Below are 19,155 nucleotides of genomic sequence, written 5' to 3' on the forward strand. Positions count from 1 at the left end.
GACTTAAACTGGATTATGAGCCTTATGTTGGTACAGTTGTGGAAGACCTGATTTAAGGAGGTCACAGATCCTATCCAAAGCCTTGTCCGCCCCTGGGGGGGCAGTGACCCAAGAGTGGAGTCTTTGGAAGGCGCTGTTCCAACTTGGTTTTGCAAGTGAGTTGTAAAGGTCTTGCTGGAGCTAGACTCGAGTAAAGCAGAGCTCAAGAGTGGGGTGTGATTAACGGCTATTATTCAGAAACGTGATTAGGAAGGTTGCTTTGCTGAATTGCCGAGCTGAAGCTTAAACCGCCTGCATCCTGGATTCCTTTCCAGACAAGCGCCCTTGGGAAAGGCCCGGACAGCGGGGGTGACTGCAGCGGTTAGCGGTTAGCACTGCTTTTTAAGGAAGCTGTTGAGGCCTGAGAAGTGATGGTTAGATCTTTTATTAAAAAAAAAAAATTATTATAGTATTTCCTTCTTTTTCGAAAGTTAGATAAAATCTGGGAATAGCTTTTGTAGCTCGCCTTCACTCATGTCTCTTTTAAATAATAAATTAGTGCTGGTATTGCCAAGCAGGTGGTTATTACTGTTCCTCTCCCCTGCTCCCAAAATTGGGGCACCACCTCCCTTTTTTGGCTTTTCAAGCTGCACCTCGACTCTCTCTATGCAAATCCAGAAGAGGGAAAGGGTACGCTGTTCTTTTAACATACCTCCAGTYTATCCTTTTTAGAGCAGCCCCTATAGCCCCAGCTTAGGAAAGCACAGACCAGCGCAACCTCACAGAAACACCAGCTAGAAGTTGTGGAAACGAAACGCGCTCGACCAATCTGCGCGCTCCGTACAAAACGCTTGATGATGGCGAGCCCCTTCTCGAGCGCTGACCTCTTACGTGGCCGCCGCCGCAGCCGGGCTGTTGTGCTGGGGAAGGGGGTAAGCGATCGCCGCCCGTTGCCTTGAGCTATACTTAGGCCAAGCACGGTGTCGAAACCTGTGCGGGCTGAGCGGAGGGTGGCCCAGCATCGGGCACGTGGGGCGGCTTGAGGCTCGACATGCCGCCGTGGTCATCTGAGYGGTTTCTAGTTTTCCTTTCTCCTCTTAGGAACCACATTAGATAGTATTGTCTTTCTCCGAAATGTTACGCTCCGCAGCTCTCGCACGGCACAGTGCTGGGCAAATCCATGCGCACTGTTTCTTTTTTCAGACTAAGCCTTTTCACTTTATCCCTAGTGCTCTGATCTCGCTGCTACGTACAGGGAACGTATTTGCACAGAAATAAGCCAAGTGTGTTTTCTCCCTTCCCTCCTTTCGTTGTCCAGTGCAGCAAACTGTCTTGTGAGTCTGCTTTTGTATTGTAATTATATGGTATATTCTTGCGCAYGCTTCATGCGGTTCTTGCCGCTTTAATGAGTAGTTTCAGGGGAAATCTTAGGCTTTTTTTTTTCCGGTTGCCTTCAGCTTCTTGACGGTTATAATCTAAAGGCCTTCTCATTTAGCTCATTTTTTGTTGGCCTTGGCACCTACCAGGTGCTTGGTTTCAGTAAACAATACATTATTATTATTTTTTAATGTATAGTTTATTTTTAAAAGAATGAGCATGGATGTGAACTTGACCTTGAAAGGTTCAGATCAGTGTTTTGGGGACAATTCTTTAATCTCAGAAACATCCGCTGCCTCAGTGCATGTGCAGTTCAAGCCTCTCTGATATTCTCCTGTGGATGCCTCAACACTAACCCACCCGGATAATCCTGAAGAACGGGTTGAGTCCAAGCCAGCTTCCCTTCTCCCGAGGAGACAGTCTTGTTGATGTTCTCAGACTGCTGAGGGGGGAAAAAAGGAGGAGAGAAAAGAAAAAGGAAGAAAAAAGGCAGGAAAGGGAGCAAGGGACCAGGATGCAAGGCACAGATGGAAACAGAGAAGATGAAGAGGGGTGAGGGAGAACATAATTTTGCTCTAGTTGGCATCCAGTTAAAGATACACCTGAGATCTTGGAACTCTGTACCCTCCCAATATTACTTTTTTTATCCTCCGTTGCGTGATTGCAATAGGCAGTGCCTTCCTGGGAGAACATGCTTGCACACAGCACTGGCTCGGTGCGGTTTGTGTTGAATGCCTAATCCCAAATCGTGAAAGCGGTATTCCCAAAAAGTCCATGTGTCTTTGTGAACGGAAATGGCGCAAACTGTTGTAAGCTCAAAGGATCCCAAATGGTGGTTTCTTGCAGTGCCAGAGAGAAAAGAGATTCATATATATGGAACATTTACACCCTTGGCTTTTATTGTGGGTCATCTGCTGTGCAGAGAACCAGTGGAATTGGACCGACTCTTTGTTTGCTTGATTTGAGCTCTTTGACAACCCTTGACATATAGAAAGTTGGCTTCTCTATCTGCCTGTATCAAATGAACCTCACCTAAGAATAAGTTCAAAAAACCTGGCAGCTTTTAGATGAAGTATACCCAAAATAGCCTACCATAACTCCTGCTAGGAACAGCTATATGCCATGCAGACGCTGGCCTCGGTGGCATAATTTATAGATGTACCACAGCCTCTTATCCCGGATACGGGACAAATGCCATGTTTTGCACTTCGCGCTCCTCCGCAGAACCGTGAGACCTGACCTACTGAAACCTCTGGCTTTGAGGTGCTGTCTCCGTGCATCTGAAGGGAATTGCGTCAACATTCCTATTTATGGTACGTCTCGCTGTGGTTAACCATAAGGGGATCTGTACCTTTTGCAACGCCGCTATTCGCTAGGAACTGCATTTAAACTTGCTTTCTAATTTTGCATAAGCCGACAGCCACTTTCAGGTAAGGCTCGTGATTTCCGAAGCGATTTGAACTGATAGAGCCGTGGCCGTTTTCTTTCAGTGTTTAGGGCGCGCCTTCTGAGACCTTTGGTGTGTAAACTTTCCTGAGCTCAAATATGCCATTATACCATTCTTGGCATGAATCCGCCAGATCTTTGCGAAAGTCACAGAGCACAGCTGACTTCCTGGAAGTAACACACTCCGCCAGGCTCATGCATCAGTCTGTGCTAGGATACTTCTGCTGTTACATGCTGGAGATGGAAAAACATTTAGAAGCCCCTGAGCTACATTTAAGTCAGATTTTGCTTAAGACCTTTATACAGCGATACCATTTGTGTAATACTGCTGCCTTGCTGGTGCGTATTTCAGATAGTTCAAATAGAAGTTTAAACTTCTTTGTTTGAAGACCTTGAATCAGCCCTGCAGATCTCTTTATCTTAAGCTCGAACATCAGTAGGGCTAATAAATGTCAGATACTGTCTCTTCTATCATGAAAATTACAGATAGAAACTCGCTGAGGCTCCAAATGGTTCAGCTATTAACCTTTCTGTGCAGAAGCAGCTGAAGGCAGCCTTGATTGTTTCTCTTCCCACATTCTCCATTAGCTTGGACTTTTCACGAGGCTTTTTCTTTTTTAAACCCACCCACATTTGGTTCTTCAGCCTTTTTCTTCCATTATCTCAGTAGGTTGCATTCAGACGTGTGGACATTCTTTGAGTTCGAATCAGTGTTACTTAGAAATTTTGGTCCTTTAAATTGCTCCTTTCAATTTTGCTTCTGCCATAGTTATTAAATCTCATTTCTATCTAAGTTCGTGTGATTACTGCTAAACATGGTGATTGATCTGAAGTTAAGCTACAGTTAGATTAGTTAGGGCATCTCCTGATGTAACAGATACTCTGATGAGCCCTATAAGCTCTTGAAGCTTTTCGCTTCCTTGGAAATTGGTATGTTATTCCCACTTTTACTGATGGGGAAACTGAGATGCAAAGACCTGAGTGACTTGGCCAGAATCCTAGAGGAGATGTAGCTGCCCATTAAATCCAGGGAAAGATTATCAAAATAGATTTAGTGAGCTGTGGAACCATCTTTCACAGCTCTTTAACAGATTCTTTCAAAGAACTATGAAAAATGTACCAGGATGTGTGAAAGAAAACAAGCCAGAACCCTAACTGATGGTGAAAATCCACTAAAATTATAAAACAGACACTAAGACTGTTAGAAGCGGGGAGGAAAAAAGCAATTAAGACGCACTAACCGGTTACGTGTTTGTAGTGGAGGAAAGAGGCTTAGGGAGGGGAGGCGTGTGCCAGTAACTAAGGAGAATCCGGGAGATCCAGTGTTTTCTGATCAGGGAACATATAAAAGATGCATCTAGTGTTTATTTTTGTATTGCTTAACAACTGCAACGGAGTATTCTGGCGAACCAGTTAAAAATGTGTTCATAACTAATGTAAGCGAAGAGGTGCTTCTGGCTGATTAGTGCTTGTCGTTTTGCATGCAGATGAGGAAGAGTCGTGGAGCCTCTCGTGTTGAGTACGTGGCCGGTGAAAGGCTCCTTGGCCTCCTCCTCCGGAAGGGCTTTGCCAGGGGAAGGTGCAGACACGTTGCTTGCTGGAGCTATCGCGGTTTATTAAACTGCCAAATCGCACGTTTCCTGCAGCCTCCGAATTCAGTCCCTCGCCTGTGTTTAAGATGCTCCTTTAGGTACGATCCTGAAGGAGCTCTGCATTTCGAGGTGATGCTCTGTGGCGTCCAAGCGGCTGTAGCTCTGCCGCGCTCCATGAAACGAGAACGCAAAACCAGGAGGTGATGCTTGTGTGCTTCTGCCTTGAGCTGATCAGCCCGGGTTGCTTTCGTGCACGTGTACCGGTAACGAGGAGAGAGCTGAGGCTTGGGACATGCGTTGAAGTCGCTTGCTGAACTTAAAAGTAGCAATCTGCATCACTTCTTTTCCCGCAGGCTCCGATAACGGTAGGAGGAGAACCAGGACAGCTGCCAAGCTCGTGTCTCAGCGCATCGCCTCTCCTGAGCCCTCCCTCTTAAAAAGCTCACAGTTTGTCATAAGTCGATCCGCTGAGCTGTCCTGTTGATCCTGTTGAGCCACCCAGGTAGCGAGACAATAATGCCCTGAATTCCAAAAGCCTCAAAATTCTCTAGGTTTCAGAATTGTACGCTTATATAAAATAATCATTTTTCAAAGCATGGCAAGAAGCTAGGCAACTATGGCCAGTTAAAGTATCGGTTGCGTACAGAGTTTTCGGAGATGGATATTCTAGTTAACAGTCCCTTCTGGTGTGCTCCTGCCACGCGTGCCSATCTGCTCCCTCATCCGCTGTTTTGTAAGATTTAGGTGGCGAGGGGGGTTACCGGTAAGCGGCTGGAGCTGGCGACACCGGCCGGCAGGGCTGTAGTCGGAGGACTCTGCGTCCCCTGCATGGAGATACAAAGGAAGACACAGTCCCTGCTCCATGATAAAACGTTCCTGATCTGCTCAGACTTGTGTTTTTTTAACTTATTTTCAATAAAAGCAAGGAAATCAGGCACAAATTAAGCGCGTGTGACAACGAAAGCCGTGTAAGTGAAGGGATGCGGTTAGCTCTTATCAGTAGTTTTTATGGTCAAGGCTGAGATGTGTAGCACCTGCTTGATTTTTGGAGCGATTTTTTTTCATAATTATATATATGTCAATACACGCGGGGGACGGTTTCGCAGAGGAAAGCAGCCTGACGGAAACCTGGTCTGGAGGGAGCATGGGATTGGGGAAAGCTCTCGAGAAGGACACAAAATACTTCTTCCGAAAAGCACCGGGCCCAGAATCACTGAAGCTTTAGCCATTATTTATCACTTAAATTATTACAAAGCGGGCATGAAAGCTGAAAATGGCTTTTGATTTAAATACAGAAAGAGCGTTCAGACTGGTTTGGATCTTGGTACGGCTCTGTCATCTTCGAATATTACTCCGWTGCAGGTGTAGGAACAGGACGTGCCACCCCGTGTGAAGCCTTTGGTTTGCACATCGGGTGTCCAGCGCGCAGCCACCGCGTGTTGTGCACACAGCCGGCTGCACGACATTTTTGGCTGAACGGAGTATTAGGGCCGCTATCTGCCGGAGCCAGAAGGAATGTGCCGATTCCCCGGAGCGTGTAACGTAGCTGCCGTGCTCTGCCACGTGGGAACGGGCGCGCGGGGTCCCCCGGCTGCGTGCCCGCTGCACTAGACCGCGTGCTGCTGCACGCGGTGAGGTCTCGGTCTGACCCAAGCTCCTGGGAGCTAAAATAATACGAGCAGCACTTAGACTGGTGAGTCTTAGTGTTGTYGCTACCAGCAAACTATCTTCCGTCCAGAATTTTCCTTACGATTCCTGCTTCAATTTAACTGTCTATGTAACAGCTAAATTACAAACTCTTTCCACCAGGAGCCATCTTTACGTAATGTGCTGCTATGAAAAACAAGTTTGTGGGTTGTTTTTGTTTTTCACTTGACAGTCTACAGACTCCTGGTGGTCTGCGGAAGGTAATTACAAAAAGCAAACGTATTATCCAAAGGCTTTAACTTGCTATATAGGGCTTTTGCGCGCTTGCCTTGAAATAGAGTTGGGGATTCTGCAAATGAAGGAGAGCTCTGAAAGCCACTATTTTAATAAAATAGCAGTTTAAAATAGAAGGTGGTTACAGAAGGTAGTAGTTCTTATGCTTGTTATCGTGATGTTGTGGTAAGGGACCCGCGGAACAGTACTGCTGCTGGTGTTTTCAGCTAGAGGCTTAATTGCAAGCTTGTTTGCTGGCTTAAAAAATTGTGAAAATGGACGCTTAATTGGTCCTGAAGGCTTGGGAAACCCTGGTATAAGACCCTGTGCAATAAAGGATTATATTTTTCTGATAATTAAGCTACTCATGGAGTATATTCACGATTTTTTTTTAAATTTTCAGTTCATTAAAAACTAACGCTAGTACCTGATATTTTTCAGAAGCAGTCTTAGATGCAGAATTCAAAGCAATCAATGTCACATCATACTAAATCTGTCTGAAGCAGCTAAATGTTAATATTTGTAACTCTCTGCCAGCTTGCAGCACGCAGAACGCTCCCCCCTTCTCCCGAGAGGCAGCCACGCTGATGGCTCTTACGAGCACAACTTCGGCTTGCCAAGATGCCGCTTCGTTTGCTTTGCCGTTTGGAGAACCGCGTGAGCCAAGTCCCCAGGTTGCAGCAGCGAGGAGGACTTGCCTTCCTGCGTGGGAGGAACCGAAGGCAGCGATTACTCCTCTGCTGAGCAGCAGTGGGAGCCTTTGCATTCATTGTCAGCGTATTTAGCCTTTGCCAGAATAATAATGGTTATGGGAGAATAGGCAACTTGAAGTGTGGAAATCCATCACAGTTTTGATAGGAACACATACTCGGTCTCTTCTGGTATGAATCGTGCTGCTGCTACGCGGTGCCACTCAAGACAACCGGCAAGAGCTGTGTTTTTAACAAGAAAACCTGTGTATTGGGTTATTTCCTGCTAAAAATGATTTGACTGAAAACTCTTTGACACAGCAGCTCTTCAAAGTCCTTCCTTAACATCATCTTCAGTCTGCCAGCCTCAACTCGAGAGCTTAAGCAGTGGTTGTGGTCTTCATGACCCGTTCACAGAGCCCGCTGTAGTGGGAGCACATTAGCAATTGAAAAGATGGGAGAGTAGGCAAGCGGAGGAGAAAGAAAAGAGTAGCAGGAGAAAGAAAAGAGTAGAGTTTCTTGCTCTAGAAGTCGATTTTTCTTCTGCTGGTGATCCTGCTGAATTATGCTGCCCAGTGATGTAATCTCTGGAGTTTATTTAAAAAAAAAGAAAAAAAGAAAAGTCGATTATTTTGAAAGCTAAACCAAAACTGAAGTAGTCCATACCTCTCATTTGGAGCAACATAAGCTTTCCTCTGCGGGTTCAGATGAGGAACGTTACCCTATGTGCCGTTCCAGGATTATAGGCCATAATTTCCTCTACAGTCTTGAAAGCTTCTGTCCTAGAGATATAATTGTGAACTCTCATTTTAGCTTGTTTTTTTGAGGAAGAAGGCATAAGCCTTTCCAGCAAGGCACCCTTTATGCTTGGTAAGTGAAGTTGCTTCCATTTTTGGTTGAAGGTGTTTTTTTGGTGAAATGTGAAGCAAACGGACAAACTATTTAGCTTCTCCATCTCAGCGCGCCAGCACAGTATTGGCTCATTCAGATCTTGATACCTCTGCTGCTGGTGGAGGTGATAAGCCTGGTGTCATAAACCTCATTTTGGTCCCCAAGACAGCTGTTGGCTGATTCGCTTTCATACACGCCTCAGGACTCGGTAACTGTGTGTACTTACCCCTAGGTTATGTTTTTTATTAAGTGGTTTATGTGAAGTTTCCAGTCCCTCCCACCATCCAGCATTATCCTGCCCATCATTCAGTTCCGGTTCATTAAACTAAACGTGCTGATCCTGCAGAAACAGTCATCTTTCCATATTGCTAAAACAATAAGTTTTTAAGACGTTAAGTTTTAAGACTTCAAGACTTTAAAACAACTTTTGAAAACTTAAGTTTTGCACATTGGTAAGAAATTGTGAGAAGCACGTCGTAGATTCTCTCTTCCTTTCAGCCTTTCCTGGGATGTGTTTTAATTCTTCCTTTTAAAGAAGAAATACCCCAGAAGTAGACAGGTGGAAAAACACTTAAAACACTTTTTTAAACTTTTTTTCTTTTTTTTTTTTTTTACATACTGCAACAGTGACAGACTCCATACTGAGATTTTTTTGTCCCATTTCTGGAGAAGCTTGGATTCACCTAGCTGAGACAGCGAAAAGGCAGGATTAGGTTGCTGATTTGGCTCTGGCTGGAATACTCAGGAGAGAGTCAAAGTGTTAATGGTGCCCTTTTCCCCACCTCCCGCTTGGAAAGGAGAAGCGAAGCCTCTTGCTTGACTGGTTTGCAGTCAAACAGAAGCGAGGCAGCAGTGAGAAGGCACTGATTTGTGGTGGGGCCTGGTTTACGCGGGGAGCCAAAGGAAGCTGGGTGCTTGAGTTCACTGTGTAGCGAAGACGTAATGTGGGACGCCACCCCTCTCTTTCATAAAAGAATGTACTTTTTGCACAAAACGGTCAACTCGGATTTCACACAGGGAGCATCAGTACATCTGGGTTAATCTAACTCGCAGGTTAAGCAAAGAAAATTGATCAAGGGCTTGAAATGTGTGGCGAGGTATCTCGGGGAGGATAGGACTTCTTGCAGCCCTGCGAAGCAGGACACTTCTTGTGTCCTCTGGAGCAAGAAATAACGATGCTGATCATTACTGCGTGCCCACAAACGTGCACTGTAGGCTCAGTTTTACGCTGGCTTTTGCTGCATGTTAAATTGTCGCTGTGTTTGACGGTGAAAGCTCAGTGACATCCGTAAAGGCTGCTGCCATACCAAAGCTCGCTATTGCTGATGGGTGGCCTGAAGGATCAAATACATATGGGTTAGGTATAAGGTAGTGTTCACCTGAAGAGATTAGTTGCTATCTTAAACCACGAGAGTAAAGGTTAAATGGCTTAAAAATGTCATTAGACCTCCCTTAAGCCAATTATTGCTTCTATCTTATTCCGTGTGGCGGTGCTAGCATCTGAAAAATGCAAGATGGTATATGTGGTATTTAAACACTAAATATTCATTTGGATCGCGCAAGATTTATAGTGCTGACGTCTCTCGTTCTGCACTAGTATCCCCTTACACAGTATATAATATATGCAGTTAATGGTTTGTTCATTTTCGGAAGGGCAGTGTTAGTGTCTGAGCTCCTTGCTCTCGTCTTCTTGCCATCCGTGGAAACGAGACCTCGCTTTAAAGTCAGTAGGACGCTCAGCGTGTAGCGCGTCTGCAGACAACCTGGTTGCTCCTGCACCGTCAGATATTGCACGTGTTGTCGCTGGGCGCAAACTGTTTGAACAGGCAGCAACTGAATTTTGCGTTGTGGAGGACGGGGCAGGCAAGAGCCGTCCTGCTGCTACTTCGGTGTGAATCGATAGCGAACTGATGCAAATCTCTGAGGTTTATATAAGGCCAAAGCTTTGCATGTTCTTGTGACCTGTTGTTGCCATGGGTGTTTCCTGAATTGCTCGTGAAAATCCCTTAGGACCTAAGGCTTACTTAAAAATATGTATATATTTTTTGGATGATTAACTTTGATGGAGTGGCTTATTTTTAAAAACCTTTCCAAGTATGAATGACACCTAAGCTTTAAACAAATCATCAGCTGAAGCTTCTGGAGGTAACTTGTTTCTGCTATGGAGGCAACAGTTCTTGTTCTGCCAAAACGTGTTTCCTCAGGGAAACGCTGTCGTTGGGAGGAGGCTGGCTTTCGCAGGACAGGCAGTGCTTGGTAAGTTATGTTCTCTCTATCTCTACCAAAAGCAAACAAAATCTAGCCTGAGAAATCCAAACCATCTGTTCTGACAGCGTGCACTGAGTTGGTTTGCTGGCTGCTGCCCCAGGGCGATGAAAATGAGAGCCGGGCGGTAATCGCAGTAATTAGATCGGTACGTATGGGGCAAGGGCGTTAGAGGAGGGGTGACCGATGGCTATTGGCAGAAGAGTTGGTATGGAGATACGTCTCCAATTTCGTGTTCAATCTCAGTGATACAAGAGTACATTGGCTTTTTTTTTTTTCTTTTTAGCAACATGACCAAACCCTTGGGGGCTTTGTTATGGAAGGGTAGAAACGTTATCCCCTGCTGAAGGCAATTCATCCTTCCCCAAAATATTGAGGAGAAATGGTTCCTTCATCAGATTTGATGCTTCCTTTAGCCTTCAAAGAGTCCTCAATCTGTACGCAGTGAATTGCACATGTACCAAATGCCTGTCACCTCCGTGTATCCCGTTCCCAAGTGTGGGAGTAAATGCTAAGCCTACATACGCAATAATAAAGCATTTGCCTTTTAAACTGTCAGAGCGTTCTGGTTTGAGAGAGAAATTGTTAGTAATCCCTCATTAGTCTAATTTTAAGCATCTCACTTGTATTTAAATGTTCTTCTTGATCTTTTAATACACATGAAGAATGCCTAATTGATTTACCTGCACTTCTGATTTCTATTGTACTTACAGTGCTGGATTTGTTAATCTCGTTTAAGCTTTATGTAGTACTCACCGTTGCGCTGGCGTGAGTCACAGCTTCCATTTTCTCCTCCCGGAGCAGAAACTCCCCAAGAATGCTAATAGGGCTCTTGACTACGCGTTTTTTGGTAATGGTTCTTTAATAATTCAAGGTATAAAGAACGCCTTCATATTCAATTTGACTCCAGTTAGATTTTGTTAAAATAACTTGCTAAGCGTGGGTTGAGCTGCGTTTTACTGAGTAACGGGATAGAAGATGACAGCGGAGGTGAATCGGTGCCGTGTTTGCGTCCCAGACCTCGAGAGTCACAGGTAGGCGCCTTCAGTGAGGAAACCAAGCTGGATGGAAGGCAACCGTGAACTGCACAGGAATGTGTTGCTCTGTGTTTATTTTCCAGAACAATGCAGCTATTTTGAGTAAAAGAGCACAAATCAGATCATTAAAGTCATTCGCTTGCTGCCAAAGTCATACTTTCAATAGAGGCGGTGAAACTGTATTTTAGACAGATTTTTATCTTGATATTGTCACGTCATTGCTGAAAATGGATGGGTTCATGACCAGGTAGAACAGAAGGAGAGGGAAGCTTGATAAAGGGTTTCTAACCTTGAAAAACCTGATGATCAAACATAAGCCCTTGGGAGTAAGAGGTTGTAGTGAAAAATAAACGTATAACGGTAGCGTAGAAATTTGCAATGGCTTTCTGTGGACTAAGACGCCGAGGCCCATTTAACAAAAATGCTCGCTAACAGCTATTGTTCCTCTGGGGTTGATCATAGCCAACAAACATTTCTGGCTTCATTGCACTAGATGCTAAATGATTAAAATGCATAAATTAGCAGATGTTAATAGCACTTGTCAAACTTGATTTCATTGAGGACTGATTAACCTGGAGAAACTGCAGAGAAGTTAGGTTGTCTAATTTACAGTAACTGTTTCCCCCTTTCTCTGCACACGTTTATTCTGTACCAAGTAGTTTTTGTTTTATCTTCCAGTAAATCTGTATTAATAAACTGAGTTTATGCTTCAAATTCATGTTCTAATCTATTCTTTACTAGCTATGTTGTAGGTAACCTCAGGGTTGTCTAAAAGTTTGGCAACAACGTTGACATAAGGTAGTCAGGATTGGTCTGCAAAAGGTAAAACATATGCAATTACTCATACGCTAGCTCCCTTTGTGGAGCGTTTTAACCTGAACGGCAAAAAGACATTCCTGATGCAAAAATCCTGGATCGGATTATAACTTCCCCGTGTAGACTAATTTAGGACTTTAGGACATGATTTGGAGGTGAGACTCAAAATCAGTTGCCAGTTAGTATGTGCGATTTGAGCTGCAGTAACCGTCCGTGTGCTGGCTCTTAATTTGCAGTGGATGCGGGATGAAGTGATTCAGCTTTGCTTCCAGTGAAGGAAGGTTAAGATCACCCGAATTATATTGCAATTCCTACGTGTTAAGAGTACGTGCAGCAACGGTTACTGTAGGACCAGTTGATATTCAAAGATCTCCGTAAGTCACTAGTAACTGGATGATGAGTCCAATCCTTAAAGTGCTTTAAAATACTAATATAAATATAAAATGGCTTAAAGCTTGCTGGCAGGTTTCCGAGGGGTCTTGTCGCTTTTACACGTTCATTCTGCACACCTGGAATTGTGTGGCAAACGGGATCTGCTCCAGTTTTCATGCAGGGCGCTGTGCGGTGCCGGCAGGCCCCGGTATGGACCGGCAGAGGCGAAGGGAAGTAGGTTTTGGTAAACGAGGGCTCTAAAAAGGGCTTGGGCTCGCAGTGGAGAAGATGACTGATAAGACCTATTCGTGCATGCTGTGAGATAAGCTTGAATGAGATCCTTAAGGAATGAAGAGCGCAAAGTATGGAGGAATGGAGAACGGCTTGTCTGGGCCTACGGTATGATAACACAGTTGCTGCAGGTGTCCTAACCGCTAAGGCACACGAAGCCTTGCAGGGTATTCACATATCCAAGAAGCCCCCTTATGCCGAGAGCCTAGTTGTGCTCAGGCTGCTGAGAAGACTGAGCGGTAACTTGACTGCGAGATGCCCTGCATGTTCTCCCTGTAAATATATGTTCTTTATTCTCATAAGGGCATAGCCAGAAGCAGGAGCTGGAAACCGAAGCCAGGACAAAACAATCTAGTGGGATATCAGGCAAAATTTAAGACGTGTGGTTAACCCTCAGAATGAGCAGTCAAGGGGAAGTGGCTAAGGGAGACGTGCATTAGCCAAACGCGGGTTTATGGGCTCCGTTTAGGTGTGCTAATAGGTCAGAGTGGGTGGCCTGATGCTCCCTGTTGGCTTTAACATCCGTTAAATGACGGCAGACGTGGTTCTGCAATGCCACCTCGCTTGTCGAGTCTAAACGGGGTCAGTGTTTTTCAGATCTGTCCTGAACATAGGACAGGGAGCTTCTGATATCCTTCAGCAGGGGATTGTACCTTGACCGACTGTTAAAATCCCGCCGTGAAACGCGGCACTTAATGATCTGTTACTAAGCTGCAGTAAAGCCCTAACCGGAGGTGGGGTTGCCTGTTGCTGCTAGATAACTGCTCTAGACAGTTGATGGAGCAAAGCTGGTGAGCAGATGTGTTGCACGGCAGGAGAACCTCGCCTAGAGAAGTGCCCCAGGCTGTACTGTCCAAAAACGCTAAATTGCACAGATTAAATAAAGATACAGTGATAAACCCATGTAACTTGTTTATAGAGAAGCCCTCAGTTTTAAGCCTGGGTAGTTTTCAGACAAACGTTTGTTTTATTTGCCACAGACTTGGGTGGAACTGTTCCTCAGTTAATGAGACATGGCTGTATATAAATGTACTACCGAAAGAGCAATATCATACGAGTGAACGTGTTTCTCCTCGCTGCAGCCGCTGTTGCTGATCCTGCCCTTGGGTTTCCTGCGGTCTGGTTACCTTCTCCCCYGTGGAGGACACGTAGGCCAAATAAGTACTTAGAGAAAAGGTCCATGTGTGTACGCTAGTGGTGCTTTTAAATGGGTGCTTTTAATCTCGCTTTTGAAGGCTGACTTTTTCCTTTTTTCTTTTTTTTTTCCCATTTGAGGAGCTGTAACTTTCTTCCCATGGGAAACTGGAACGTCAGGGAGAGATGGCCTGTCGTTAGGTATTCAAAGGACTGTTTCTGATTAGCACAGAGTCCGCTGATTAAAGCTTTGCTCATTAACTTCATTTTTCCCTGGTTCGCTGACAGCGGAGCGACTCGCGCAACGTGAAGAGCGTCACTTCCAGCGCGGGCTGGGAGGATTCGCGGCTCCCCCCGGAGCACTGACACAGCGAGTGCCATGTGTGGGAGGTGGGACTGCTTGGGAATGCTGGAAGCCCGAGCGAATGTGCAGGCGGACGACCCCGTCAGTCTGCTGCCACCGTCTCGCTGCTGATGGGAACGAGTTCCTGGGGGTAATGCTGCGGTACGCGTTACCGATTTGCTTCGTTTTATATTGAGCCATTGAGAAACGCAGATGGGAATAAATAAGACTTGTTAACCTGATAGCTCTTTGCGTGCGGGCATGAAAACTCGGGCGTCTCCAATGCCGGAGCTGCGGGTTCTGTTGGCCGTCGGGGCATGGTTTCCTCTCGGGTTGTCCCGCGGTGGCCGCAGCCTGCGTTCAGCTGCTGTGGGAGATGTTCCRCCTGAGCCACCTGACCGTGTACAGGGTCTGCTTCTGCCAGACGTAGAGCTCACCATTCCTGAACGTAATTGCTGGCTCACGTGCTTGTTGAATCAGATAAAGCCAAAAAAAAAATTTTTTTTAAGAGCCCAAGAGGCTTTATCTATTTTTTTTTTAATTCTTAAACCTTCCTTTGCCCACCACATYGAAAACTTCCAGATCTGTCCCAAGTTTCATCTCTAGTTCTTGTCCAAGGCCATGTACGTTGTCCCTACCACGTGGGTCCCACACCTCCTTCCTCAAGAGGCTGCTGAGCTGCTCGTGGCTGGCTGTGACTATATCCCAAAATATTTTGAGTTCCTGGTTTCCTATTTTTATTTACTGCTCTCAACAGGAGGCCGCTCAGTCCACCTTGACCGTCACGCACAGAAGGTGTTAAGCACATTTCTGTGCACGGTTCTTCACACTTAACCTGCAGCTTCTCTGCTCGTCTAGTTTTTGCGCTGAGCTAAGCAGAAACTGCATCGTAGTTGGATTTTGAGCACACAAAACAAGCTTAGACTAAAGCTTTCGAACTAGTTGTTATTTTTGGCTGTGACAAAATAGCAAATTTGATAGCCAGTTTCATGAAATTACTCTCACGGTGGGTRGGACTGGAAGTGGGCTGCATCCCTTTTAGAACAGGTACTTACAGATTATTTTTGCAATTTGTCRAAGGGCATATTGCTAATTTTGTGCTGCTGCTAGTGGCAAGCTCATGAGGTATGGTGCRATTGCAAGCTGAAGTTCTTAAATTTAGAAAACATGCATGTCTGCTGAAGTCGTATTGATTAAATGACCACTGGTGTCATGTAGCTGGGTGCAAAACAGATTACAATAAAAAATAGAAATGGGTGGCTCCAATAAGCCACTGATTTGCTCTTTAAAAAACCYGCATTTTGACAGGCCGATCATCAGACTTCTGTCTGAGCAGCGCAGAAACAAAGTTCAGATTGATCTCTGAAGGCCGTTGAACTCTTAAAGTCAAGAGGTTGTGAAAGAAATYGAATGTACGTCTGTTTTCTAGACTTCCTGAGGAGTCTTGCTGCAGGAATAAAATAATGAGCACCCTGCTTCGAAAGAACAAACAAACAAAAGCCTTCAGTTTGTTGGGATTTGGGATCTCTCTGGTACTAGATCTCCTGGGTTTTGTGTCTTAAACTGCTTTCGGAGGCAAATAGGAGCATGGGAGATGAGAAGGTGCTGGTGTTAAAGGACTGCAAGAGCGAGGGCTGCTACAAAAGAGATATTTTAGTTGTACCTAAAGCCTCATCAGTCCTGCTAAGATAGCCCTGCATGCAGAGTACTTGGCAGCAGGCTGGAGTGGAGGCGATGTGAACCTTATTACCGGTGTCATCCGTGGTTTTTGTGGAGGAAAATTCAACGGCAAACATCTGTGTATAACAGAGTAGGAGGCTGGTGACAAACAAAATGATTCARCTGACACTCACTGGGTAAAACATATTAAGAAAGCACAAATCTGGAATATYGTCAAAGAACTGGTTGGTCCAGCTAGGGTGGTGTGTGTAGAGTACGTGGTTATCCTTGCAACCGAATGGGTGTGATAGTTATTACTTTGGATTTTTTTTTTCTAGTAGCCCTTTTTTCCTCTGAATGATGAAGGTTTCCATGGGGTAGTTCATGCGTGGGGTGGGGTGTCTTTGCTAGAACTTGGTCAAGAGCCCGCTTGGTCAATTAAGGTAGGTGCTTTCTTGCAGCAATATTGCCTTTCTCCCTCTCCTGCCCTGCCTCTCTTCTTCCCCCTTCTCCAAATTAAATTTTAACAGAAGTTTATTGTTCTGGGGTTTTTTTTGGCAACTGTTCAAAGCAATGTACAGTCTGYAGTCTGGACTTTGGAATATCTGACCACTGATAGCGATGCTGACCATAGGTGAGACAGCTAAACTGTGGTTAGCTTGTCAAAGTTCACAGCTGACAATAGTAAGAAAGACCAAGGTTTCGTGAAGATCAGGAAACAGGACGGGGAGAATGCGAAGATGGAGCATGCAAGTGTCATAGTGAACTTCTCATGTTGACATTATTTTCATAAAAGCATCTCTCTCTCTCTCTTTCCCTATATATATAARTATATATAAATATATATGCACACACACCTATTTGAAATCAACCAGTTCAGTTCCTGTTTTTCAGTTAATGAACAGAGACTGTTCAGCTCCTCAATCCAGGCTTATCTCCTGCTGAATATTCATATCCCTGAGGATATTATCAAATGGATTCTTGAGTGACCCCCGTGGTGCTGGTTTTGACAGCCTTGCTTGGAAGGCTGGCTGTACATATTTTAGGATCTATTCTGCAGGCATATATTTCTCTGTAAGAGCTGTTAGTTTTGCTTCAGTCTGCTCTGTGTGACCTCTTTCTCCCCAGTATTTTSCATATTGAAGATTTAATATTTACTTTTTCTTTAGCAGCTTTCAGGTTTTTTCCAATACTGGAGAATACCCTAAGCATCTCCTGTCTGCTGATAATCCTCCGAACRCATCTATTCTTTGAACCTATTTCCCATGTGAGAGAAAGATGCTATCGCTCGTGTCCAGAGAGGAGATAGTCAGGTAAACAGGGGATTGTGTTACAGGTCATACAAGAAGTCGGTGGACCTGCAGATGAACACAAGCTCCGGTTCAGAACTTCAGCTGCAAAAATATTTCCATAAATGGATGGACTTTAAAGCAATTTCTAAAAGCCTACCATTTACAAAGTAATAGATCTAATGCCTTAGTAAAGCTGGAAATGTAAGAATATTGAAATATAAATATTCTTATAGTACGTGTAGACTCAGTTTACTTTTTCCAACGTCAGAGGCATGGGGGATTTGAAGTGGATGTCAGCGCTTTATTTGTTTAGCATCTCGCCTTCTCGGTGACACCGCTGCCTTCAGAAATGTTTAAATGGCTTTTCCGTCGGTGCCTCCTCATCAATCTTCTTTCTGCGCCTGTCTGATCCGCAGCAAACCGTTTGTCATCCGTGCGCCGCAATGAAACGTGCAGTAAAAGACAGCGCTGATATGAAYGTCCTTTCATTTGACCACCGAAACTCCCAATTTGGAGCAAATTTTAAAAATCCTTGGTGGTGGTGATTTGTGATGTTGGCGTTCCTGCATGCACAGAGCTCCGATAGAGAAACCAGCCGTTTCCCCCCCTTTTTAAGATGCATTTTAATACCCGGCARGGAGCAGTTCTAAGTGCTTTAAAAAAAGAAAGCAGCACTACTAGTWTCGTGTAGACACATTGGCTCCGTACACCTTCCAGTACAGGTTTGTCACCTGTTTGCTTATGGCTATGGACAACCACCACCAGCTTCGGTAGCTTCAGTTCCTTGGATTGCTACCAACGTAGGAACACACTGAAAGTTTTATCTTCTCTCAAGACTGCTGCTCGCCTGGGAAGTCTCATGTATGGCTTTTGTACCGCAATACTGGGAGTCTTCCAGTAGAAATATGACTAATATTTGCCTCTTTTCCCGTGAGAGAGCTGTCTGGGGCTTTCTGAAGCAATTTAAATTTTAAGCTTTTGGCCTGGCTGTTGGAGATGAGTAACTCCAAAGACGAGCTGCTTTCTTCTTTCCTCCCTCATCCTGCTGCCCCGATGGGGACCAGCACCTGCCCCCGGCAGCACGTTTGGCCTCTGCGGGCGCGAGGAACCGAGCTCGCGTTCCTCGGCGCGATGCTTTGAAGAGCTGTTTGCTGTTACCGGCTGGATTTCGGCGTGGCAAAGAGCGGAGTCAGGTACTGCCCGTTTCCCTGCAGCTGCGGCATTCAGCGGGTTACGGTCGTGGGCTGGCGTCTCACCCAGGTGGATCCGTGTTGCTCAGACACGCGGCCGCCTCGGTGAGAAACGTAAGTGCAGGCGGTTTCTGTGTCTGCAGGTGCTGAATCGCATTGGCTTTCTTTGAGCTTTGCTTTTCTTTTTAAAGAAGCCATTTAAAACCAGATGCCGTACCAGCTTAACCAACGGACCAGCCGTTCTTTCCAAGCGAGTTCAGACCGTCCTGATTCAARTTCATACGACTGCTTTCTGGTAATTCGTAGTGGCAGAATCCTTTCTACATTCATAGAAACTTWCCAGCTATCGTGTCTTGAAGGCCTTATTCCTTGCTCTTCATTCAATTGAGAGGCCTCRGTGTGATCAAGTTCATAGAAATAGTTCAATATTTGTTGTTGCTTTGTAGGTGTCAGATTTTATTCTTTTCTTGGACCTGAGGTTTACTTGGCAAGAGATCTGAGATCTTATTAGAGGCTGAAAATGTTGAAATTCTGGAGCGCTTAGGTATTCCGATAAAGCAACCTGAGGCCAACACGGGCAAGTGTGCATTAAGACGTCGCTCTCCTTGAGGATCTTACCAGCTTACACCATTCGGATATTGTATCGTTCAGGGCCTTGGCTTCTTGCCCTCAGGAGAACAGAGAGAGGCATTTCAGACGGTGCCCAAGGGATGGGTTCTTGTCTCTGTCTGTTCAGGCAGCTTATCTTTTCCTTGTGGTGCAAGAGAGATGGTATTTTGGAATTATTTATAGCAGGGGTGATGCTGCGTATCAAGAATGGCAGGAATTTATATGTACTGCCTTGCTTTTCTATTCTGTATCC

At 45.2% G+C, this 19,155-nt stretch overlaps 1 protein-coding gene across 1 annotated transcript in view; it reads left to right on the forward strand.

Moving 5' to 3' along the window:
- The window catches only part of AHCYL2 (adenosylhomocysteinase like 2), a 107,054-nt gene that overhangs the window by 31,695 nt on the left and 56,204 nt on the right, over positions 1–19,155 (forward strand). The window lies entirely within an intron of this gene.

Source organism: Apteryx rowi, unplaced genomic scaffold, assembly GCF_003343035.1.
Source record: "Apteryx rowi isolate R43461 unplaced genomic scaffold, aptRow1 scaffold_9, whole genome shotgun sequence".
Lineage (NCBI taxonomy): Eukaryota > Metazoa > Chordata > Aves > Apterygiformes > Apterygidae > Apteryx > Apteryx rowi.